This window comes from Acinonyx jubatus, chromosome E1 (genome assembly GCF_027475565.1).
Source record: "Acinonyx jubatus isolate Ajub_Pintada_27869175 chromosome E1, VMU_Ajub_asm_v1.0, whole genome shotgun sequence".
Taxonomy (NCBI): Eukaryota; Metazoa; Chordata; class Mammalia; order Carnivora; family Felidae; genus Acinonyx; species Acinonyx jubatus.
In genome coordinates, this window is record NC_069397.1 from 57,059,393 (window position 1) to 57,083,273 (window position 23,881).

At 63.0% G+C, this 23,881-nt stretch overlaps 1 protein-coding gene and 1 long non-coding RNA gene across 11 annotated transcripts in view; one reads left to right on the forward strand and one right to left on the reverse strand.

Moving 5' to 3' along the window:
- RBFOX3 (RNA binding fox-1 homolog 3) overlaps positions 1 to 23,881 on the reverse strand; it is a 416,501-nt gene that overhangs the window by 21,448 nt on the left and 371,172 nt on the right. The gene's annotated exons all lie outside the window — the stretch shown is intronic.
- On the forward strand, positions 1,101 to 8,367 carry LOC113596987 (uncharacterized). Its single transcript, XR_003417828.2, has 4 exons — positions 1,101 to 1,236; positions 3,489 to 4,882; positions 5,032 to 5,618; positions 7,689 to 8,367. It is a non-coding gene; the product is annotated as an uncharacterized LOC113596987 (long non-coding RNA).

Sequence of the window (23,881 nt, forward strand, 5' to 3'; positions counted from 1 at the left end):
ATGAAGTCTTTCAGCCTTGATTTTCCCATTGGTAAAGGAGGTGAAGCAGAACCTGTGCCCAGAAGGTGATCGGAGTTGATCCCACAGAACTCGGGAGTCCGCACCACACGGCCCCCCTGATGGCCCTGATGGTGAGGTGTGGTCCGTGGGGCACGGAAGGTTCTGGCTCTGTCCTGACGACAACCCCTGAGCACATCTCCACCCCACCCCACCCTTGCAGGGCTGCTGCCCCAGGCCCCAGGCCCTGGGCAGGATCCCAGCAGAGCAGAGGGGTCTTCAAATGGGGAGCCTGGACCCAGCAGCATCACCTGGGATCTTATCAGCAGTGCAAGGTCTCGCCCTCACCCCAGACCTCCCGCTGCAACCTGGGCACCTGTGGGAGCCCCTGATGTGGCCCTGGGAGGAAGGGGCCCAGAGAAGGGACTGGGGTCCTCAGGCTGTCAGAGGGGAGGTGGTGGGGAGGGCGGGCTTTCAGCAGCCCCTCTGAGCAGGCGAGGCACTCTCTGGCCTTCTGAGGGTGTCCCCAGGGGAGAGAATGCCATCTCTGAGAATCCCGCCCGCCGGCGCGGAAGGACCCCTGCACAGACTTACGGTGCTTTCCTGATGTCTCCCTGGGGAGGAGCCCCGTGCACTCCCATGTTGCCCCTGTCACGCCGACCGACCGTGGCGGGTTTCGAGGCTTGTTTCCTTGTCCACCCCTCCCCCTGTATGAGATAGGTGCTCCTCTGCCCCGTCCTTCATCAGTTATACTCATTCACCCATAACTGTGGGGGCGCCAGGCCCAGGGCCCGTGGCGGAGAGTCAGGTGGGATGGGCAGCCCGGCCCGTGCAGACTGCAATCCGGAGCGGGGGTAAATTCGGACAATTACCCAGAGCGTGAGGTGCCCTGACCTCAGGAGGGTGTTGACGAACGCACGAACGCCCCGGGCTGGGTGTTCTGTCTTCCGGCCAGGGCTCTGTCCACCTGCTCACTTCCCTGCTAGTGGGGGGCTGGGGGCCCACTCTCTGCCAGCACCCCCCACCCAGTGCCAGCCTCCCTTCTCAGCGCCCACTACCCCTAACTCCTGGGGTGACACTGCTGAGTGCTGGCCTAAGGAGCCAAAAATCCTGTCCTTCTCCTCCTCCTGTGCAAAGCTGCCGGGTCCCACCTCTGTCTGCAGAGACTGAAGCCCGGGCAGTGTCGGAGTTCCAGAGAGCAGGAGGGGAACACGCGTGTGCATGCACACACGTACACTTGTGAGTGCACGCCCTTCGCTGGACATCCCCCCTCACCGCTCCAAAGTAGCCCGTGAGGTCCCACTACCTGCTGTGAGCAGATGTGCTGGCGGGGGAGGGGGTGGGCTCAGAGTGGGGAAGGGTCAGGTGAGGGGAGGTGGAGGGTTGGAGGAGGCCAGGGAGGGTTGGAGGCCAGGGCAAGGGGTGAGGGGAGCGGGAGGGGGCAGGAGGAAGAGGAGATGGCCAGGGTAAGGGGGAGGGCACTGTCAGAAGCCTCCAGAGATCAATTAACTGATAAATATTTGATCAGAACCTTCACTAACATCTTCCCAGTGTCCCCGCTTCCCTACCTCCTCCAAGGCCCGGGAAGGAGGGGTTCTTCTCCCCTCTGTGCCTTCTCACCCCACCCCCACCTCTCCCCAGCGCCCTCTTCCCTGGGTCCCCTCGGGACTGAGTGACAGCAGGCGCCCCGTCGTTCCCCCCCCCGCCCCGCCCCCGCCCCGCACTGCAGTGGCTCCCTGGGCTGGACACAAAGGCGGGACACCAGGCAGCATGTCTGTGGTTACTGAGTGCCGGGGTCCGGAGGCGTCTGGGTGGGCAGGAGGTGGCATTTGGGCCATTTAGCACAGGACAATAAATCAGCACGTCTGAGAACATGATGCTCTCTGCTTTGCGGACATTAACTCACTTAATCCCCCTCCAACCCACAAGGCGAACAGCGCTCCCCATTTCCCAGCCGATAAAACTGAGGCACAAGGGCTAAGTGACTGGTCAGGTTGCCATGGCAGGAGCTGGGAAGGCAGTGCAGGCTGCCCGGCCCTCAAACCTATGCCTCTGCCCCTCCACGCACAACTGTGGCCCTTTGCTTGGGTGTCTCTGCGGGGGGTGAGGTTTTACAGCTGAGTGACAGAGTTCAGAGCCTGGGCTACACAGGCAGGGCTCCCTCTTAGCCCCTGGGTGGCCCTGGGTGACCATCCATCCTCTTTGACAAGTTCCCTCAATCTGCAAGAGGTCGTCACGGTGCCCGGACAGAGGAAGTGCAGCATAAAGGCTGGCGACTGTGACTTGGGGGGTCTTGGGGAGATCCTCACCAGCCCTGCCTTGTGTCTCCCCCACACCCGCGCTGGAGGTGGTTGTGGTCAAGCGAGTGGCTCTCACCCTGGCTGCACACCCCACGCCTGGACTCCTCCCCAGGGCGTCTGAGTCAATTTACATCCAAACTTGCCCAGGAGGTGCTGATGTGCAGCTCGGGCTGAGGGCCCTCGGGCCGGACTTGATGGGAAAGCAGGGGGTACCAGGTGCACCCCGGGGGCGTGTCAACACCTGACCCAGAGAGGGCAGCATGGCCAGTGTCACCACGTTCTTTTTCTTCCTTCTTTCTTGGTCTGCTGGGGCCAGAGTCAAGGAGAGGCTTGGCTCTGAGGCATGAGCCGAGCAGAGTCCTCCTGCTGGGCTGGGGGCTCGTCTCAGCCGGCGGCATTTCAGAGCAGCCTGTGAACATGTCTGGCTCCCCAGGGGACTGGAAATTCCCAGAGCACGAGGGCAACTCACTCATTCTCTGCTCCCGCGTCCCTGCACTCAGCACAGCACTTCACTGCACTCAGAAGAGTCTCAGTGCACATCGGCTGGGTGGGCGGGTGGATGGATGGATGGGTGGATGGAGGGATGGTGGATGCAGGGATGAATGGACGGACCAATGGACAAATAGGCAGATGAATGGACGGATGGATAGGTGAATAGATGGATGAGTGGATAGAAGGATGGAAAGATGGATGGATGGACGGAGGATAGGATGGGTGGATAAATGGATGGGTGGAAGACGGATGGACGGACAGATGGATGATGGACAGACGGGTGGATGACTGGATGGATGTATGAATGGATGGGTGGAAAGATGGTTGGATGGACAGATGGATGGACGGATGGATGGATGGATGGGTGGACAGGTGAATGGATGAGTAGCTGGACAGTTATTATCCCACTCCCTTTTCCTCTCTCGTGTCATCACATTAGCCTGATAAAACCAGTAAGATCCAGCTCGGCCCACTGTACTCCATGGCCCACACCGCGGGAGAAAAACAGAAGATCACCCTGAACGATTCACTTCAGTTCACTGACTCCTGGTAGAAGCAGGCCTGGCATGGCCACTCAGCTGTCGCTCAGCTCTGGGGGACCAGCTGACTTACCCTCCTCAACCCTCCCTTCTCCGCTACCCTCGCTCTTGGCGATAAACGTCCACACTCACCTGTTGGCCTGCCTGCCTCATATCCTAGAGCCCAGCCCTTCTCACCAACACGTGCTCACGGTTCTGGTGACCCACTGCAATCCCTCCCGTGACCGGAATGGGAGAACCTCCTGGACCCCGCAGCCTCGTCAGCCTACACCCCGGATTCACTGCTGCCCCACAGGAGTCTCTTGAGCGAGCCGCCTGGACCTCTGGCCCCGAGTCCCTTTACTCCCACACTTTCTCAGCCCCACTCCCAACTGGCTTTCCCGGCACCGTTTCCCGAAACCACCTTCGTCAAGGTTCCCACGTCTGCCATGCTGAAAGCCTCGCTGGGCCTCATCCCTCAGCAGCACTGGAGGTGCGGACCGCTCCTCTCTCCAGAGACACTGTCCTCTCTCGGTCTGGTCAAGCCACACTCTGTTCGTTCCCTGGCTTCGTTGGAAGTTCCTTCTACATCTGCGTTACTGTCTCCTCCCCTCTCCCCAACCTGTAGATGCTAGAGGTCCCCAAAGCCCAGTCCTTGGACCCTCTCTTCTGTGGCTATCTTCACTACCTCAAGGTTCTCAGTCTCAATTTTAAAATAGCAGCTGTATGTGGGCCAACCCCAAGTTCGATCTCCATCCCGGGCTCTTCCCCACAATTCCGCGGTCTGCACGCCTCATACGCACGAGTCGAGCTTGACCTCCCCCTCCCCATGGTCCCCATCAAACTGTCCCTCTTGAGGTCTTCCGCATCTCAGGAAACACCCCTGCCCACAGGCCAGGGCTCAGCCCTACACCTGGGGTGACACCTTTCTGTCCACTGCAAACGATCAAGCAGGAAGTCCTGTCGGCTGCACCTTCAACACGTGCCCAGAACCCAACCACCTTGACCAACTCACCGCTCCCACCTGGGTCCGGCCCCCACGACGTTCCCGTCTCCCTGCTTCTGCCCCCGCCCCTACAGTCCGTCCTCTCCGAGTAAAATCCAGAGTTCCGACGTGGCCCGTTGGCCCTGCCTGACGTGGACCCCCGAATCTTGGGTCCTCACGTCCTGCTTCACCGTCCTCGCTTGTTCTCTGCTGGTCACAAGGGTCCCTGCTGTCCCTTAAACATCCAGTTCTGGCCTCAAGGAATTTGCACTGGCTGTTCCTTCCGCAAGGACGCCGTTCCCTGCACACCCCATGGAGGTCTCCCCTCCTTCAGGGTCACGTTCTCAGGGAAGCCCCCGCTTTGCACTCCCCATCCCCTGACCTGGCTTTGCCCTTCGCTGTCTCAGAGTCCCGACGCGGCCATCATGCACGGTCTGCCTCCCGCCCCAGGACGTCGTCTCCAGGCAGACCTCACCTGTTGCCGAATCATCTCCTGCACCCAGAGCGTGAGGACACACAGTAGGACTGTGACAGAGGCGCACCTCGCGGACGAGCCAACGTGTCGTGACAGCGGTCGCCAACAGAGCTAAGTGTGTCCCCAGTGCCACTGCACGGAGTCCCCACAACAAGCCTGGGGGCCGGGCTCCGTGGGAAAGTGGGGGGCGGACAGCCTGGGCCGTGCTCCGCATCTCACGTTCTCAATTCTGCGGGGCGGGTATTTTGGTCGCCACGTTTACAGAGAGGGAGTGGAGGCACGGAGGCAGAGACCAGGGCACCCGCGGGGGGGGGTTCCGGAGCAGGTGGGCACACAGAGCCCTCCCGTCCCACACCCTCCGCTGCACGTGTGCTCACTCCAGATGCAAGGGGGGGACGGCCCGCGGCGAGTCTGCAGGCGGAGGGTGGTGGCCTGCCCAGTGCTGGGCTGGAACGCGCCCCTTCCAGCTGCTGCCGGCTCACGAGTGCACGAGTGCCGACCCGGAACATCGTTTTCCGACTCCACGTTTGGTGACCTCACCTTGGCAGCATGAGATCGGCCAGGGTGGGAGCATCCACACCCCACGAACTGGCAAGTGCCACCCTTCAGGGCTGGGTCTGTCCCCGGAGAGCTGGCTGTTAAGACCCTGGGTCCCACGTCCCGGCAGAGAAGCGGTACCGAGCATGACCGTCTGCAAAGCCAGAGTTAAGTGCGGCCCGAGCAGCTTTACGGAGCCCCTCCTCCGAGCCTGCGTTTGAACGGGAACGAGGTGCAGGCTGTGTCCGCGAGGAGCTTCTGGCCCGGCAGGAGCCAGCCACGCCCAGAAGACACTACCAGAGGCTGGATGGAAGGTGCGAAGTTCCAGAAAGATCGATGTTCCTGCATCTGGCAAAGGGGAGCCGAGGGGAGCAGATGTCCCGTGTGGCTGCCTTGAGGGTGGGGCCGGGGCTCTGTGAGTGACTTCACCTCGGGTCCGCCATCTGTCCAGCCAGCCTGGCTCTCCCCTCGCCCGAGAGGTGACAAGCGTGGGCTGCACCTGTGCCCTCTGGTGTCCGCCCAGAGGAGAGCGCCTCCAGGGTATTTAGTCCCTGGCTCCCTCCCCGGGAGGCTGTCTCGGGCTGGCTGTGACCTGGGCCAAGGGGGCCTGGACCTCCTCTGGAGGGTGACCCTCCCTCCTCCTCGGGTCCACTGGCTGCTCCCTCCTCACCCCCTCCCGAGGTGGCGGCGGCTCGGTCACCGTCAGCGCTGGGGTCCTGCGTGCTCCCCGACACTCCCCCTCTGTCCACCCTCCTGACACTGCTGGAAACAGTCTCACGTGGAATTTCCCCACGGCGAGGGAGGGAACCAGCTACTCCCTCCTGGATCCTGATGACATGCTCTGCTGAAGGACCAGGCGGGCGTCTCTACAGGGAGGTGGGTCCTCTCGAGGACGCCTCGCCGCTGAGCTGCCTGGTCTTGGCCCCTGCTCCCCGAGGGGCTGCCCGTGGCACCAGGATCCTCAGCTGCTAAGTGACACCAGGCTCAGCCTTACCTCTTGGTCTGTGGAAGAGGACGGCGTCCTGTCTGCCTGGAGGCAGGGGCTGGGAGGGAGGAACCTTCATCTTTAGGATCTAGAGCTAAGGTCCCCCCAGGTATCTCTGCCCATCCCACTGGCCCAAAGCATCCTCCGCCCCAGCCTGAATTCCCAGGTCCCCCGGCCGGTGCGTTCCCGTCCTGCTGGGGTGAAGGTCCCCGTGCGTGTGAACGGATGGACTGGTGGGAAGCTCAGGGAGCAGGGTCGTTGGGGGAAGGGGAAGGGGTCAGTAGCAGCCAGTGGCGCCCCCCCCCCCCCGCCCCCCAGACCTTCTCTCTGCAGTCCCTCTGGCTCCTCCACTCACAGTCCCTCCAGGACAATCAGGCTAATTGCCTCTTGGACTCCTCACCCCAGGAAGGAGGGCGCCGCAGGCCCCGGGCCCGCAGGCCAGGCTGCGGCCGGGAGACTGGCGGCACAGGCTGGGCAATGAGCCATTTCTCCACCCCTGGGCAAAGCTGGCTCCCAGACAGGGCGGAGGAGGGGGCGAGGCAGAATGGCAGAATGGCCCTGGCGTGGACCAAACTATTAGGGCGTAGCGTGCCCACCCCACTCTGTACCACGGCCCCCTGCCCGTCAGGTGTCGCACCCCCACCCTCACAGCCGTGCCACGCACACCCATATGTCCCCAAGTCACCAGCGTCTGCTGAGCTCCACTGCCTGCCTGGCACCAGGGCACATCCCGGTGGTGAGCAGGGCCTGCCCTTGGGGCCCTGCAAACTCAGTGACTTCCTGGTGACCTAAGAGTTGGGGGTCACAAGCTACGTTTCATAGAGGGGACCCTGCGGCCAAAGGCCACGTGACGAGCGAGCAGGAGGTCTGGGGCGCTCGCAGTGTGGAGGTGGACGTGGCAGAGGCCAGCGGGGAAGCGGGCAGGGGACCGGGTCTTGGAGATGTCTCTGCGCATGTGGCTGGAACCACAACGGGACAGACAGACGTCAACTTCCCAAGCCCCGGCCACAGCCTGCTCATCCAGAGGCACGCGGCATGGGACGATTCCCAGGGCCAGGAAAATAGGAGGTCTGGTTTCCAGAGGACACCTGTCCAGAGAGCCCTTTGTGAGCACTCCTGGCCCGTCCCCCAGCTCCCCCTGAGAGAGGAGAGGAGTCAGGCTGGGGCTGGCCTCCGGGAGGCAGGAAGTAGCACCCAAGTCCCAGGGGCCTTCAGTGACAACTGAGCCAGGGGACCTCATGGCTCTGACCTCCCAGCCTGGAGGTGGGATGGCCCTGTGTCCCCCGCCCCCCAACCCAGGCACGCACACATGAGGCGGTGGCCCCATCTCCGACCGCGGGTGACACCCAACCTGCCCGCCGGGCAAACTGGGACCCTCCCGTCTCCGCCTCCCTGCCAGGCGCCACCACTGGGTTCTGCTCGCTACCAACGCGAAGGCTCCTTCGGTCTTGGAACAGCTCTGCCAGAAAGCTCCTCCAGGCACTGAGCTGAAACCTGCCTTCTGGAAACTTCTACCCAGCACCCGGCTCAGCCTCGGGGCCTGCACCCCTGCAGTCCACGGACTCACGCTCCCGTGGCTGACGCTCCAAGGAGCAGAGGATCCACACGGCTACACCTGCCACTGTTGCTCCCGGTGCACGTCCAGGAACGTGCTGTGGTTGCTCCCGTCTTACGGGTGAGAGAAGGCAGGCGAGCAGCCGTGCCTGAACCCAGGCCGGCGTCCTGGACTGTCGCCACGGCTACAGCACGTTCCCTTTCCCAGGTGCAGGGGGGGTCTGGTATGGGGGCCACGGAAGGGAGCGTCACGGAGCAAGGGGACCACTTGGGACAACGCCACGAACCTTGGGAAAGCATCCGGACGCTCGGGGTGGGTGACAGACAGGAAAGGGGTGGAGGAGAGCGTCCCTCGGGGCATAGAGGAAAATCACTAACACATTTCGTTGTCTTCTCGGAGGGAACCTTCCTGTTTTCTTAATGTGCCAATCATGGGAAGGTGAAGTTTTGGGGAAAAAGACGACGAAAGTATGAGAAGGCACGGGGACGAAGCCGGGTGCAGGATGATGTCAAGGGGACAGGTGCCCACTGACTCTCGTCCCGGCACCAGGATTTTAGCATTCCTGACACCATGATGCTTGGTTCTGGCAGAGAGGTCCTGCTGTGATTCAAAGAGCTCTGGGCAGGAGTATCTGCTTTTCTGGATGTTCCCAAGGATGCTGGAGCCTGGCCCTGCCTCCAGGGACAACCGGGATCTCAGAAAGGGACCTTGGAGGATGTTCTACCCGCTCAGCTGGGGAGGAAGTCGGCAGCGGGGAGGTGGTGAGTGCAGGCGGGGCGGGAGGGTGAGCTATGGAGAGCAGGAACACCACTGCCCGATACGCACGAGGACCCACCGGCTGCCAGGTTCTGGGTGCCTGGGGCGCACCAGTGAGCACGGCCAGTCTCAGGGAGCAGACACCCCTGTGGAGGCCCCCTGGGCATTAGCTAAATTTGAAATGCATGATGTGATTTTCAGGGGCAGCCAATTAGCGTCTCCATGGCGGTTGGCTCAGGTTAACCTTCCCATCCTGGGCCTCCAACTGAGAGCAGGGGCCTGGCCCGGAGGCGGCTGGTGACTCACAGAGGGGCTCCCCACGCACACGGCGGGGGGCACAGAAATGGAAATAAACGGTCCCAACAGCAATCCCAGGGAGAAAGAAGGGGCTGCTCCAGGATTCAGCCGGGGTCACTGGCACGGGGGCCAAGGGGGTGGACAGCCGCAGCACACGGCTTTCTCCCTCGCAGGTTCTTGCCCTCTGACTCAGTTGCATCCTTAGCCCAAAACAGGCCATCTTCATGGCTCACGGGCTTCTGACCCCAACTTTTGGGGCTCAGGCACTGGCAGGAGAGCATCCCTGCCAGGCGGGAACAGAGGCACTCCAGCCAGCCCAGGCACCCCGGGAAAGCCGGGTCCTAGCAGTGAGAGGGTGAGCCTGGGAGCCCTGGGGGGCAGGCCCAGCCCCCATCTCCTGCCGAGACCCCACCAGGCCCCCTTGCACCCCATCCAGCAGATTCACAGCAGAGGCTTCGCTCCTGGACACGCTCATGCCTCCCTCCCCAAGTTCAAGATGTTATTCCAGAGGTGTGCGGTGGGAGGCAGTGGTGGGGAGTCCTTGCTGGTGAGCACCTTAAGGCCAAAGACTTCGGGGTGAGGGTTGTCTAAGCAGGACGTGCTGGGGCACGCCTCAGGGCACAGCTGGGCTGCTATCACAGAACAGGCAACCCGGATGGGCAGGGTGATGCCTTAGCATTCTAGAATTCTATTCTAGAACGTTCTAGAATTCTATTCTAGAACGTTCTAGAATTCTATTCTAGAACGTTCTAGAATCTCTGTGGTACGGGTTGGGGGGAGGGTGTGGAGCTCCAGACCAGGAGAGCCCTGAGGGCCAGAGCTCTTCACGAGGAAGTGAGCCCCTGACACAGTTCAGGCACACAGCAAGTGCTCAGTAAATGCTCAGTAACGCGGGGGATTGTGGGAGTGACAGCCACTGGTCGAGGGTTTTCGAGAGCCCGGCACTGGGCTCAGGAGTAACAATGTGCTATTTTGTGTGACAGTCAGACGACCTGTGAGCTGGCCTCCTCCAGAGTTGCCTGCCCGCGTGCACACAGCCAGCACGTGGCAGAGCTGGGATCCGGGCCCAGGCCCAGGCCCGGCTGACTCGGAGCCACTGGATGCTGCCGGGCCGGCACGGACTGTCGTCTGAGTAGGAGCAGAAGGGGGTGTGCCCTCCACCCACTGCCTGGAAGAGGGTCGAAGGCCCGTGGTGCTCGTTCCCCGTCCCAAGACTCGGGAGGCCTGTTCTGCCGCTCGCTGATCCTGCTTCGCAGACACCCTTCTAACCGAGCCGCCGGCCAGGGTTTCCTGAGCCCGTCCTGAGAGCCCACCTGTGGGCTGGACGCTTCCCTCTGGTGCTCAGAGGGCTCAGCCCCGGGCCCTCCCGTCCCCACCTCGGTCTTAGCAACTGGCTCTGTGGTGGGTGCGTGTGGTGGGGGGGGGAGCCCTGCTCTGTGGCGTCCACGGTTTCCGTGGTGGAAAACTACCAGCAAGAAGCGTCTGAACGCGGAGCTTGCGGGGACGACTCCAGAGACCCTGGGGCGGGAGAGGGGGCCGCCCCGGTCGGGCTCCCGATTCACCTCCCTGGTCTGAGCAAGAGGAGGTGTGGGAGGGCCAGGGACACGGTGCTACGTGTGACGGGGCTCTGCGCAGGGCTGGGGCAGGGGCTGCTGGGAGACCAGTTGTCGGCGGGCCAGGGAGAAGGGGGGGGCAGCGCTGCTTGCTGGGTGGGAGGCTGGGGGCACGAATCCACCTGAGCGACCGCTCCCCCACCGCTCCATCCAACCCGTCTGTGCCCTGGCAGCCGCTTTCGTGTCTTTTCTTAATTAAGGCTGTCGGATGGCGCATCATACTCCACGTTATCGCATTCAGGGACCGTTAGGCTGGCTCTCGGCGGCCTCTCCTCCTTTCCTCCTTCCTTCTCTGCGAGGGGTCTGGTGCCCAGGCCGCCCCGATGCCCCAGAACGTGCAGGGCGCACCGTGTGTCTGCTTCGGGGGAAAGGCAGGCAGAGCCCCCCCAGATGGGCAGGACCCTGACGCACTGGCAAGTTTACAACCTGGAGTCCGGCTACGCCCCTGGGCGACTCGGCGCGGGCCTCGCTGCGTTCCTGCTGGCCCCTCCACCTGCCCTCCACTCCACCAGAATCACGGGTCTCCTGCCCCCCCCGATTTGTGTCTCCTCGTCCTGTGTCCAGAGCCTCTCATTTCCCAGTAGGGCCTCAAGCCTCTGCCTCATTGGCGCTTTGGAGGCTGCAGGTGGGCGATGGGGCCAGGTCACCCCGTAACCTGCGAGGTCTGAGTGAGGAGCCCTACCCCCAACCACACAGAACACATGAGGCTTACGTGGGGGCCCAGCCTGGATTCCCGATGAGCCCTCAGCACGAGCGCCGGTGCCCCCCACCCCCCGAGGCATCCCGGGCACCCTGCCTCCGAGGCTGGGAGGCCTGGAGACGTTTGTTCTAGTCTCCCCGCCATGGCCCGGTTTCTGCGCGTTCGCCATGAAAGCTGGTGGTGCTGGCCAGAGCGAACGCGGTGCTGGAGCAGGATGCGGCCGGGCCAGCCTGGCGTCTGCAAAGCAGCTCCGAGGGTGCCCCGTGTGCCCCTTGCCGTGTGTGTGCGCTCAGTGCAAGCTCCGTGTGCCCTGTGAGTGTGCCGGGCGCGCCCCGCGTGCTGTCCGGGGCACCTGCTCTCGTGGACAGAAAAGTACCCCACCAGCCTCCCGTCTCCCCGCTGAGCCGCGGGCACGGCCCCACCCACAAATGGGGCTGCAGGCCCAGGCCGTGAGCACCGCCCGAGAACCTGGCCGCCACCGGCAGAAACCGCAGGTCCTTCCCGGTGTGCCGCAGACACGCCAGTGGTGATCCCTGTGCTCACCCCAACTCCAGCAGCTAGGGTGGTGAGCACACCCGGCCCTGGGCCTGCTTATTTGACGCGGCAGAAAAGAGGCTGCGGATAGGGCGTCACGGTTTTCTCTCTTTTGCTAAGTGTATTTCAACGAAGAGTTTTCCTTGTAAACCCGTGTGCTGTAGGCGTGTAAGACCATCTTGTGACGAGGGGTCCTAGTGCCTCACCAGATGCTCAGGGGTTCCAAGAACAAGAAACTGAGAACTTCTGGTCCTGATGGACCCCCGATGGGGCCAAGAGGTGCCACACCTCCACCCCCTGGAACGGAGCTGGCCCCGCAGCCAGAGCCCGCAGCCACTCAGCCCAGACTCAGCCCCAACCCGCTCAGCGGAAAAGCCCCAGGCGAGGGGACGGATTTTCACGCGATTAAGCCGTAATTCCCTCCAAGCCCACTGCATACAAATCATAAATAATGTGGCTCCGTAAATCCCTTCTCCCCTCAGCGACACCTCCACCAGGCTCCCCTCCTGCCTGGGGAAATCAGTGAGGAGACGTCTGGCTGATGGGGCTTGGAAAGCAGAGAGCGAGAGGTGGGTGGAGGGGGGGGGGGTTGCTGGGAAGCAGGTTCACCCCGGATTGTCCATCAAGTCAGAAGGAAACACCACCCACCGGTCCCAACTCCTGGGTCTGTGCAGACCTCGGGGCTGCTGGGCTGGGCTGGGCAGGGACCGCCCAGGCTGGGGTCTGCCTCGGGCACCAAGCCCAGGTGGGGTCTCCGCGGGAGGGCAGGCAGTGGGGGCCCGAGCACTGCCGCGGGTGTCAGCCAGGGAGCTGAGAGACTGCCCCCAGCGAGCAGTGGTCCTTACCCGACTTCACGCACGCCCCCGGGGCTCTGCTGTGCTCTGAACCCGCAGCTTTGTGTGTGTACGTGTGTGTGGGCATGCGCCACGAAGAACCATCTACAGGCGCCGGGTGCTCCCCCGTGGGGACAGGTGGGGGGGGGTCTCTCGGTCTACAGGAGACCGTGCGTGAGGCCAGATCGCCAGGCATGCCAGGGCTGCTGGCGGCAGAACTGGGGGGTACCGTCCGTCACCTTCGCGGAGCCTCCCCCTTCCGCCCCCACCAGGCACTGGGAGAGCAAAGCCTTCTGGGCACAGGGACCCTCTTCAGACTGCACACGTGTAGGGACAAAACAGCTACTAAAAGGTGGTGTGCAGGCCCCAAGAAGGTGCTGTGTCCGCTGTTCCTCCCCGTTTCACTGGTGAGAACAGTGGGTGAGCACCCTACACCCCTGTCCTCCAAGCGTTCAAACACCTCCTCTGGGAAGCCTGCCAAGCCTAACCCCGTGATCTCCACTCTCAGCGGACACCAGGCTCCTACTCAGTGGGGTGGAGAGAACACTGTCTGGGCCAAAGCTCCCTGCCGGGGCCTCGTGAAGACAAACCTATAGGACAGTTGACAAGGTGACCCCCAGAAGGAGGACCACCGACAACCCCCCCCCCGCCCCCCCACCGAGAACACATTAACAAGTGTGTGCGAGCGGTCCCCGGGCCACTCCCCTTGACAGTGCGGGGCATCTGGCTCTGCGCCCCTAGGGACAGCCCTCTGCATCCACAGCGGCATCCCTGTGCCTGTTCCCTGCATATTCATTAAGCGATATTAGCATTATTAATGGCCCGTGGTCTTCATCTAGCAAGTGGAACAGGATATTAAGCACGGTGGCCCAGACATGAGGTGGGCAGGTGGGGGTGTGGATGGAGGGTGGGTGGGTGGCCGGGAGGGGGTGGTGGGCAAGACCCTTCCTTGGGTGTAGCCCAGGGTCTGTGCCCAGTGGCCTCGGGTCCTAAGACAACCCCCTCGCCCTCCCACGTGGCCTTCTCCTAGCTTCTGTGAGCTCGGGGAAGGCAGACTCAAATGAAAATCGGCAAAATGTAATTAGGAAGGTAAATTTCCTGGCAACAAAGATTACATAATACGCCCCGCAGTCAAACACACGCCGGGGGTCTCGTTTGAGGATTGTGGTTCATCTGCGGTTGGGGTAATTCGCATCGTGACCCTTCTTCCATGGCGACGTGTGAGAGTTGGGGGTCAGTGCAGCGTCTCCGGGAGGGGGGATGTGGTGGGGACAGAACCCGTGGGGGCCCGTGCCTGGTCACGTGTGGCCACCCACGACAGGTTATGTGGCTCTTTACGGCTGGACACAGGGAGGTCCTGGAAGTGACGTCAGCAGACCAGCAGCGTCGCGTGGCCTGGAGCAGTTACGAATGCAGATTCTCACCCCCCTGCCCTGCCGACTCAGAATCCGTGACCCAGGAGAATCGTCACTGTGCATCACAAACCCCACACGTCCCACAGAAGGGACCCTCAGTCTGTGTCGGTGCCCTGACCGAGCTCGAGCCCGACCTGCTGGGCCTGCTGGTCCCCAGCTGGGGTCTGCTGGCCTGAGCTGATGCTCTGCAGAGCAGGGAGGAGTTTCCAGGCCAGCACACGGCGGAGCGGACCCTGGACGAGTCCTGTGCTCTGCTGGAGGCGCTGTTTCCCTTAGAGACGCGAGGTCTGGGTCCTGGTGACCCGGAGCTGGGGAGGGGGCACTCCCACCCCCTGGGTCTGGGCAGCCACTTGCTTGGCAGCGGCTGTGGGCGGGCACCAGCTCTGCCAGAACAGAGTAGGTCTGGAACAGGTGCCCAGGGAAGAGCATAGGGTGGGGGGCTTGCTCGTGAGTCCCAGGCCACCCTCGAGGAGAAGGGGGCAGAGCCCGAGGAGGCAGCAGGGATTCCGCCAGATTCGGGAGGGACTCTGAGTGTCCTCTTCTGAGAATTACGTGGGTGTGACCCCACCTGACCCTGTAGACGGCGAGGTGGGGACCCTTGGCACATCCAGAGGAGGACCGGAGGCCTCCAGGGCCCTGACTCCCTGAGGTCGTGGGTGCGTGGGTGGCACATCGCGGTCCACCGTCCAGGCCCTCGGGGGCAGCATCTCCCCTTCACCTGTTTGCACCTCTGAGCACCTGTTCTGCCCACAGCCCCGTGACAGGGCCGCCCAGCGCAGCTCAACGTGTCCCAGGCCTCTGCCTCTCTTCCTCAAGCTCTGTTCACCGGGCAGCTGGACGTGGGGAACCTGCGGGGACAGTGCCCACAGTGCCGTCACCCGAGAGTGGTGCCCTGTGAGTCAGGTGCTTCCCGGGACACAGCTGCCCCAGGCCAGGGCCATTCTCCCCACAGCCCTGACCCCCAGGGCACTACTCTCTACACACACTTCAACTCAGGGACTCTCCCAGGGGCCCTGGGATGGCCTCGAGCGGCCTGGGCCCTGTATGCCCAGCCCCAGGCCTCCGAACCCTGCCCCTCTGTCCCCTCACGTCCCCAGAGGTGCCACGTGCCCTGTTCCGCGTGCCGGCGGTCAGGCCACGGAGACCCATCCACGGCCGCGCCCACTCTCCCTCGTGCACGCACCGTACCCGTGCCCACAGCTGCACGCACCCCTACTCCCCAGGCACATGTCCCGCACAGCCGGGAGCACGGCTTCTCAGCCCTGGCATTGCTGGTGCCCTCTGCTGTGGGGCCGTCCTGGGTGCCCCAGAATGTTTAACAGCATCCCTGTGCTCCCCTCCCCCCACCCCCCAACCAAGATGCTGCCCAGGAGTGACAACTGAAGATGTCGCCGGGGGGGGGGCAAGACCACCCTCGGGTCAGCGCCTCTGACCCCCGAATGCCACCCCCGTGGCGTGAACATGCGTCCAGGGGACCGTGCATGCAGCAGCCACCCACCCACGCACATGCGTCGCGGTCCCCGGTCCACCTGCCCGGGCGCAGGCTGTCCCCAAAGCGGTCCCGCCACCCAGGCCCCTTCGGCACCTCCCCTCCTTGCTGCTGGCGCCCGGCCCGGCCCCGGGGCGCGCAGGGGAGGGCGCGGGAGGGCGGAGGAGGCAGGCCGGCTTCTCTTCCCGTTTGGCGCCTGGCTCATGGCAGAGGCGAGCCTGGATCCAATCTTCGGCTGATTAAATGTCCCTCATTGATGAGTTTCTTTAATTAATGAAGTTTTTGGGTCTGCTTCACTTGCTTCATTCCAGCCACACTCTGCCTCCTCAGCACAAGAGGGGCCGTTTCCTCCCGGGTAATTGAGGGAGCGCGGCCGTTCCTGCCGACGCTGCACTTTGCTGATTGCGCCTGTCCACTCGGGGCTGACAACTCCATCTTTAAACATTTCTTCTCCAGACGCCGCGTGCACATGCGTGCTCGCACACGCGGCTGGGGGCACAGCCCCGCACCCCCCCACTGCCGCGGGCACAGCCACGCGGGCACCCGGCGGTTCGCGCTCGCACGGGCGGCGGCGCCTGCACACGCGTGCACCTGAGCACCCCGTGTGAGTGTGTCACACACCTGGGTGGCGCACGCACCTCACCGATCACACACACGTCCACGTTCACGTCTCCCACACCACTGCACGCGCACCCAAACCCTAGCGAGCAGGTGTCAGGACGCAACCCCTCCCGCCCCGCCACGGGAGAAGAGCCAGCTGGGGTGCCCGGCGCACCGGAGGACCACGTCCCCGGGTCCACCGTTTGTCCAAGTGGCCCTGCCTGGCTGCCTACCCCACTGTGACCAGGCGCCAGCTCTGGGCTTCGGGGCCCAGAAGGATGATTTACTCCCTTTCATTGGCTCATGAAAAGCTCTTTGAATTAAAAACATTTATCTTCTGCTGCTGACGAGGACGCTGGACTCCACACCCACGAGGCTGGGCAGTCAGGGGCCACTGTGCCACAGCCAGGGAGGGGGGCGAACAGCCAGGGAGGGGGGACAGCCCGTCCTTCCGACTCCTCTACGGGTGGGACAGGACAGGGCAGTTCTTTAGGACCAGGACCTGGTCCTGACCACCAGCTGAGAGAAGCAGACGTTCCCACAGGCGCAGAGGGGACCCCTGGGACCACGTGCCAGCCTGGAGAGGCTGTGGCCAGGGCGGGACGGAGCGCTGCAGAGACATGCCCGGGGGGGAAGTCACACTGCCTGTATCTGGCGAGGATGTCTTACCGACTCATCATTCCAGCTGCACAAGGTGGGTGTCACTATCCCCACGATACTGATAAGGAAGCTGAATAAAGTGCCACGGTCCCCCTGCTGGCAAGGGACAGGGCAGGCTCCGAGCGCAGCTCTGCCAGGGTCCCCAGCACGCTCTCCAAGTTCCGTGCCCCTGCCAGGCTTCTCTGTCCTGGAGGGTCCTGGCATCCTCGCGGACAGCGCTGGCCACCCGGCTCTGATGGCCACACACAGGTCATCCGCCTACCAGAACCTTCCCGCCCGTTATCTTAGTAGGTTCCTCACCACCCCCGAGAGGCATGTCTCTATTTCTCAGACGAGGAAACGGGCTGGGGCGTCATCTGGGTTACGCACGGCAGGGCCTCCCGTCTCTGTGCCCAGGGCCAGTCTCATCCCACCTCTCTGAGCCCCAGGCGCCGGCCCTGGAGGGTGAAGCCCAAGCAAAGCCATGCCAAGCCCCTCCCACGGCTTCCCCAGGAACCCCCAGAGCCAGTGTGGAGCCTACCCGCCAGCCGGGTGCCAGCCACGCGTCTGTTTCCAGATGCCCGTGTGCACCATCGGTGGTGCATGTTCACCTACCTTAGCTGTAAAGCTCACAACGGCCCTGGGAATATTACCATCCTCATTTTTGCAGATGGGGAAACTGAGGCTCAAAGAGGCAGGGCTGAGGTCCCACAGCTCCCAGAGGCACGGTGCAGCAGACACCAGCCCACCCCCGGCCCACGCCATTTTCCCTGGACCAGCACTTTCCAGGTCGTGTGCTATGGAACTTTAGGCTTCTGGAATGTTCTAGAGGAGGCCCCAGTGGGAAAGAGACGAGTTTAACTGATGTGTTTAATTGCGTAGAACCTGCTGTCTCCCACACTGCCCTGACCCAGAATTCTTTTCCCGCCCAAGGCCTACCCAAGGCAGGGGTCTTGGGGAACCACAGACAGACACCATGCTGAGTGGGGCTGGGGGCGGCTGGCCATGGCTGGCAAAGGGTCCTTCTAGGCAATGCTGAGGGCCTTTAGCTGAGTGATACAGGACCCCAGGACCCCCCACCTCCTGGGTAGTAGGAGCTGCAACCATGCTGAGGGCCAGGAGGACAGAGGGAGGGACCAAGGCAGTGAAGGAAGGGTTCTGGAGTGAGTCAGGCCCTGGACACTTCCTGGTGCCCAGCCGCATCCAGCTGGGACGTAGCTCTGAACTCGGGGTGTGGGGGACCCCAGGGCCCGGCAGGGTGGCTCAAATCAGCCGTGAATGCAGACAAAAACAGGGGCCTGGCAAGACAGGATGAGACTGTGAGTCCCCACAATAGCAACCACTGGGGGGCTGGGTAGGCTTGGGAGGGGACAGACACTCTGTTCTTTAGTGACACGTAAGGAGAATGAGACGCATCTTCCACTGGTGTAACGAGAATCGTAACAAAACGAAAAACCCAAGCAAGCCAGGGAAGCTGGAGTCAGGGCCATTGAAGGCTTAAGGGCAGAAAGCCGTGGCCAGCTGGGAGCCCCGTCTGCCCCCAGGAGTCACCTGGAGAGCAGAGCCAAGGAGGCCACAGGCTGGAGCACAGGCAAGGGACCTGCCTGGGGGGCCAAAAGGGTGTCTCCCGGAGCCTCTGATTCTGAACTTGCAATCACATCACAAGCAGCCAGGGTTGGGTTTCTTTTTACGGACACTCAGAGATGGTGAGTATGGGGCCCGAGGTCACACAGCAAACCAGTAGGTGGGGGTCAGGAAGGAAGAACAAACAGGAGGGCTGGGCATTCTGAGGTCCAAATGTATGCAAATATAAAATACATAGTTACGTATAAATATTTAATAAACATATAGAAAACATAGTCATGCCCCTGTGTCCAGCAGTCCTGTGTAGCTGAGGGTCCCTCGCCGCTCCTGGCATCTGTTTCCTTGTTGTAAGACAGGTATGGGAACAGAGCCTGGGCAGGTTGTGTTAATGCAGGTAAGCGGACAGCACCGTGCTGTGTCACCTGAGGGTCCCAAACTCTGAGCCGAGCTGCAGAAAATGAGCGTGTTTATTAACAATCCCGCGGCCCAGATGCCCCAGGGAGCTTTGGAGAACCGGCTGTCTCCCCCTACCTGACCTCAGAGGAAGAAGGAGGATCGCAGGGACCAGCCAGAAGGGAGCCCCTAAGAAAGGGGGGGCCCCTGGGGCCCAGGCTCTTGCCTGGTGTCTTTGAGTCCGTGGGGAGAGCGGGAGGGAACACGGTAGGGTTCTTCACCTTACGATGCTTTGAGATACTGTCTGCATCAAGGGGGATTAAATACCGCAGGTTTTAACGAGCCGCACGGAACACACAACCTCGTGCCATAAATAAAGACAGATTTGCCACGGTGATGCCTTCACTGAACAAAGTCCCCCCGTGCACCTCTTTTGTAGTTATTCCCAAATTTGGTGAAGGGTGAGCCCCTCCCCGGCCCCCTGACTCTGTCATCTCCCCCACGAAGGGAGTGGAGGCCAGGGAGCTGGGAGGGCTGGGCCGGGCGTGGGGGCCGCACTGTCCGGGGAGCTGGACGGGGTCTTGCGGTGGTTCATTATGACTGAGATCACACTGAAAAATCAATTTTTAATTGAATGTATTCTTTGAACCGGCCCTGTTGCCCATGGCTGAACACTGATGGGATTTCTATTCGAAGGTGCCCCTTCGCTGTGGATGCCCCTTCCCCACCCTGCTGACCACAGCAGGGCTGACCAGGCCAGGGGATCGCCCCTCGCTGGGGACGTAACCTCACTGCGGTGGGCTTCTGAGGGCAAGGTGGCCTCGAGCGGGTGGGGAGGGGGCTGGCAGAGAGCCTGCTTCTCCACGCACACTGGCCCGAGGTGGGGGGTGACTCACGCCTGGGGCTCTCACGAAGTGGGGGCGGGGGTGTCGGGGTCTGGGCTCTCTGGGGGAGGGGCAGGCCTGAGGATGGGAGACGAGAGGGTCCCAGCGAGGGCTGCCCCCTCCCCGGCACCCCTGCACCGGGCCCTTCCTGATGTTTCACGGAGTCCAGTCCTGGGGACAACACGACACAGGATGCGGGATGGGGAGGGGGGTGGGGCATGGGGCACGACCTGGAGCGAAGGGGTCCCGTCCCCGTACTCTCGCCTGCACACCTCCCACCGCCAGTGGGCGAAAGAGGACACAATTCTCCCAACTTTGTCTTCTGGGGGCGAAGGGGGCTCTGAGGTGCACTCGGGCCCCTGGGGCGGGGTCGCTCCCCCTGCGCCGTGGAGAGCCCCACATCCGCGAGAAGGGACCCTCACCTGGCCTGTGCTGAGCTTACCCTGCTCTCTGTGCACGCTGGCCTCTGCCCTGCACAGGCTGCCTAGAGCTCACCCCGGCCTGTGGGCGCAGCATCTGGGTCACCCGGGACTCTGGCCTTTAACTGTGCTGTCCTGGGGGGGGTTGTCCTACGAACTGGGTCTCAGGTGCCTCTTTTGCCTTCTCCCAGTGACCGATGTTCTTCTCCACTTCCTAGCCACTGCTGGGTGGGCCCGGCCACAGCCTGGGGTTTCCTCTCGGACATGTTGCCATCTTGACCTCACAGAGCTGGTCCCAGATGCAGGCCGGGCCTCAGCTGCCAGAGCCGGGGTCCTCTCGCACCAGGGACACCTCCGTTCCAGCCCACAGGGGACCCGCTCAGCCTGGAGACCGACTCACAGCCAGGCACGGGGGCTCACCAGGGATGGGAAACGGGGGCGGTCACCCTCCAGCACAAGCCCCTGCTGGGAAGCCACGGCCAACTTTGAAAGGCAGTGGTCCCCTGAGCCCCTCCTGCGGGAAGTTCCCTATGCTTAGTGTCCGAGGACCCGACCCACGGCTCCTGGGCCCACTGCCAGGCACACAGCACAGGGCACTCCCCAGGGTCCCGTGGGACTGTCCACCCACCCAGACGGACGGTCCGCCTGCACCTGCTGCCCCCATCCCTCCACCCAAGGACAGTCACGAGGGGAGGCTGGACCACCAGACACCTCGTGAGATTCGAGGCCTGGCTGGCCCACACCTGGTGAAGGAGAGCATGCTGCCTGTGGCTTGTTCTGCTCACGACACCCCCTGTCGCTAAGTGACAGGGCCTGGCTGAGCCTGCTCCCTGGACAGAAAGAGCAGTCAGGGAGTGCTGAGTGTGCAGGAGGGCACAGGTCCCTCTCCCTGTGCTTCTCGGCTAGGCCGGGCCCCCAAGCCTGGTCCATCAAATGGGCAGGGGAGCTGCTGTCTGCCCACCTCTGAGCTGTTACCGGGCTCTGAGGCAGGAGATGAGCCCATCTGGCACTCTGGGAAGCAGGTGGATCCGGAATAACCCCTCGGGGCTCTGAGCAGAGCATCGCTGAACACAGCCTGGAGCCCTGAGGGGCTACCTGTCCCAGTACAGTGGGGGAAACACGCAGACGGCTGCGGGAAGCGGCTCAGAAACCCACAGCGTGCGTGGGGCGGGGGCACAGATCCTGTCTGCCAAGCTCCGAGCGTGGGCAGGGCCCCAGCACAGAAGCTGCCGTCTCACCCCTGAAGCTTCATCCGCCTCCGCTGGGGTCTTGCCGAGAATCTGATTCCGCGGCGTGGGGCAGCCCTGACCTTCTGCATTTCAGACAAGCTCCCAGCTGTCTGTGCGTGGACTGGGGTGGGGGGGGGGGGCGGTTCTCAAACGTGGTTGCACACACTGAAATCACCTTGGAGGTTTTTTTAAAAAAATGCCAGTGCCTGCATCCCACCCCTGGAGGCTCTGGTGTCTTTGGTTTGGGGTGCAGCCCAGGCATAGGGGTTTTTAAGGCCGCCCAGGGGATTCTCAGGTGCAACTGAGCTTGAGACGCACTGGCTTGGACAACGACTGGCTGGAGGTGGCCTTGTGGGCACGGACTCCTCAGCCCCAGCCCCCAGCCACCCTGCCTCCTGCAAGCAGGGCCCGGATACTCCCTCCTCGGGGCCCGCAGAGGCCTGCTCGGCACCGGCCCTCCATGGGGTGGTGGCCAGAGGTGCTCGGCCCCCACCTTCCCGCTTGTCTTGGGCCAGGTGTGGTTTGGGGACGCCCGTCTAGGCCCCTGTCACCTGGGCTTGCCCTCCTATCACGTTAGCTCGGGTCACCACTGACATGTGGGGCTGAGTCATCCTCTGTGTTGAGTGGTGTCCTGGGCACTACAGGGGGTTGAGCAGCACCCCTGGCCCCCAGCACCAGCCCCCGCTCCCACCCACCCCAGATGCCAGCAGCATCCCCGAACTACAGAAATCTCAGCTCTCAAGGCGTCGACAGATGTCCCCTGCGGGCACAGTTGGAAGGCTGTAAACAGCTGCTTTCACTTGGTACCTGGGTCCACGGCCACAGAGGACCCCGTGCTGAAGCAGAGCAGTAAACCCAGTCTGGGGACACTTGGTGACTCGGCCCTCAATGGCATGGACTTAACTCCAGCACAAGCCCCTGCACAGAAGCCATGGGTTGGTTCCTCAGACACTAAGCATAGGGAACTTCCTGCAGGAGGGGCTCAGGGGACCACTGCCTTTCAGAGTTGGCCATGGCTTCCCAGCAGGGGCTTGTGCTGGAGGGACTTAAACTCATGATCCAGGGCCTGGCCCCCCATCAGCTTTAGGCTCTGGCCGAGCCCCCACTCTTCCCATCCCGGAGTTGTCGTGCCTCAAAATCAGGCCCTTGGTAAGTGACCGCCTGCTTCCGGGCATAGCCCTTCGGTGCCCAGCTGTTTGCAGAGCAGGCGGCCTGTCTCATGCCCAACGGGGGAACAGCAGAGGGGTCTCCTGACCCCTCCCCCACCGGCAGGCAATTGCGATCCTCAGGCCCACTCCCTGGCCGGGAGGGGGCGTCGATCCCAGCACCGACACGCGGCGTGGGCGGGTCTGCTCGCAGGGTGACCGCTGGTGTGTGTGTGTGTGTGTGACAGCATCTGGTGCTGAGCCGGGGCACCTCAGCATGTGGATAGGGCCCAGTGTGGCTGCCGTCCCCAAGTCCCAGGCTCTCCTGGCGAAGGTCCCCAGGGGCAGTCCCGGCCCCTCCCTCAGCGGGGAGGGCTCGTTCTAAGGGTCGTGCTGCTCGCCGACGTCTGGTGTGTGAGAGCAGCCGTGCCGGGATGCAGTGGGCTCCTCCCCTCCCAGCTCTCTCACCCCACATAGAAGGGGGCAGGGGGGCAGTGCCCCCAGCGCAGCAGGCAGACCCTGCTGCCAGCCGCGGGGCAGGGGGTGAGGCATCAGCACCACTGTCCCCTCCGCTTTTAGTGAAGCACGATCAACACGGGCCCCTGCCTGGCTCCCGGACACACCCGGTGGCCTGAGCCTTTGCTTCTGATCTTTCACAGAGGAAACGAGCCAAAGCCGAAAACCAGCGCGTGAGCGGGAGGCCTCGCCCCCCGCCCCGGTCACCCTGGTCACCCCAGGCCCGGCGCCCAGCGATGGGCTCGCGCCTGCCATCTGACTGTGGACATCGGTGCCAGCGCACATCCAACCTGAACTAAGAACCTGGACACGTCTCCACCCTCGGACACAGGAAGGCCCACGTCAGCAGCAGCTGTGGTCACGGACGGCGGTGGGGGGGGGGGGGGGAGTGGCGGCAGTGGCGGCCGCGGGTTTGGTGGAAAAACCAGGCGCATTGGGATCTGGGGCCACAAGGGGGAGGGCAACGTGTGCGTGGCCTTTCAGAGAAACAAGGACCTCGGGTCGGTGCCGACTTCTGCAGATGCCTTGGGTGAATTCACAACCCTGTTTCGACCTACATAGGCCCGTGCAGCCCATTTCACAGGAGGGGAGGCCGAGGCGCACAGGCGACGAGCAACTTGCGAACATCAGGGCTGTGATCTGTAACCCAAGCGGGGAAGAGACTGGCCCCCAACCTGGGGTCCTGGGGCTACTGGAGGGCGGTTGGCTCAGGATGGCGGGGTGTTCGGGGCCACGAGCCGGCCCCCTCCACCCCCGCCGTGAGCCGGCCAGGGGGGCCCCCCACCTGCTCCCCGTGCCCCCCGCCCAGGCTCCTGGCTGGGCAGCCTGTGACGAGGCGGCAGCTGGTCCTGAGCTCTGACAAGTGCCTTCGATCTGGCCCCTCTTCTCATGCTAATGATCGTCAACACGCGGCAGAGGCTGTGAACGGGAAGAAAATTACTTCCTGTAAAGGAATTGACTGATCCCCATCATTTCTCAAGGAATCACTGAC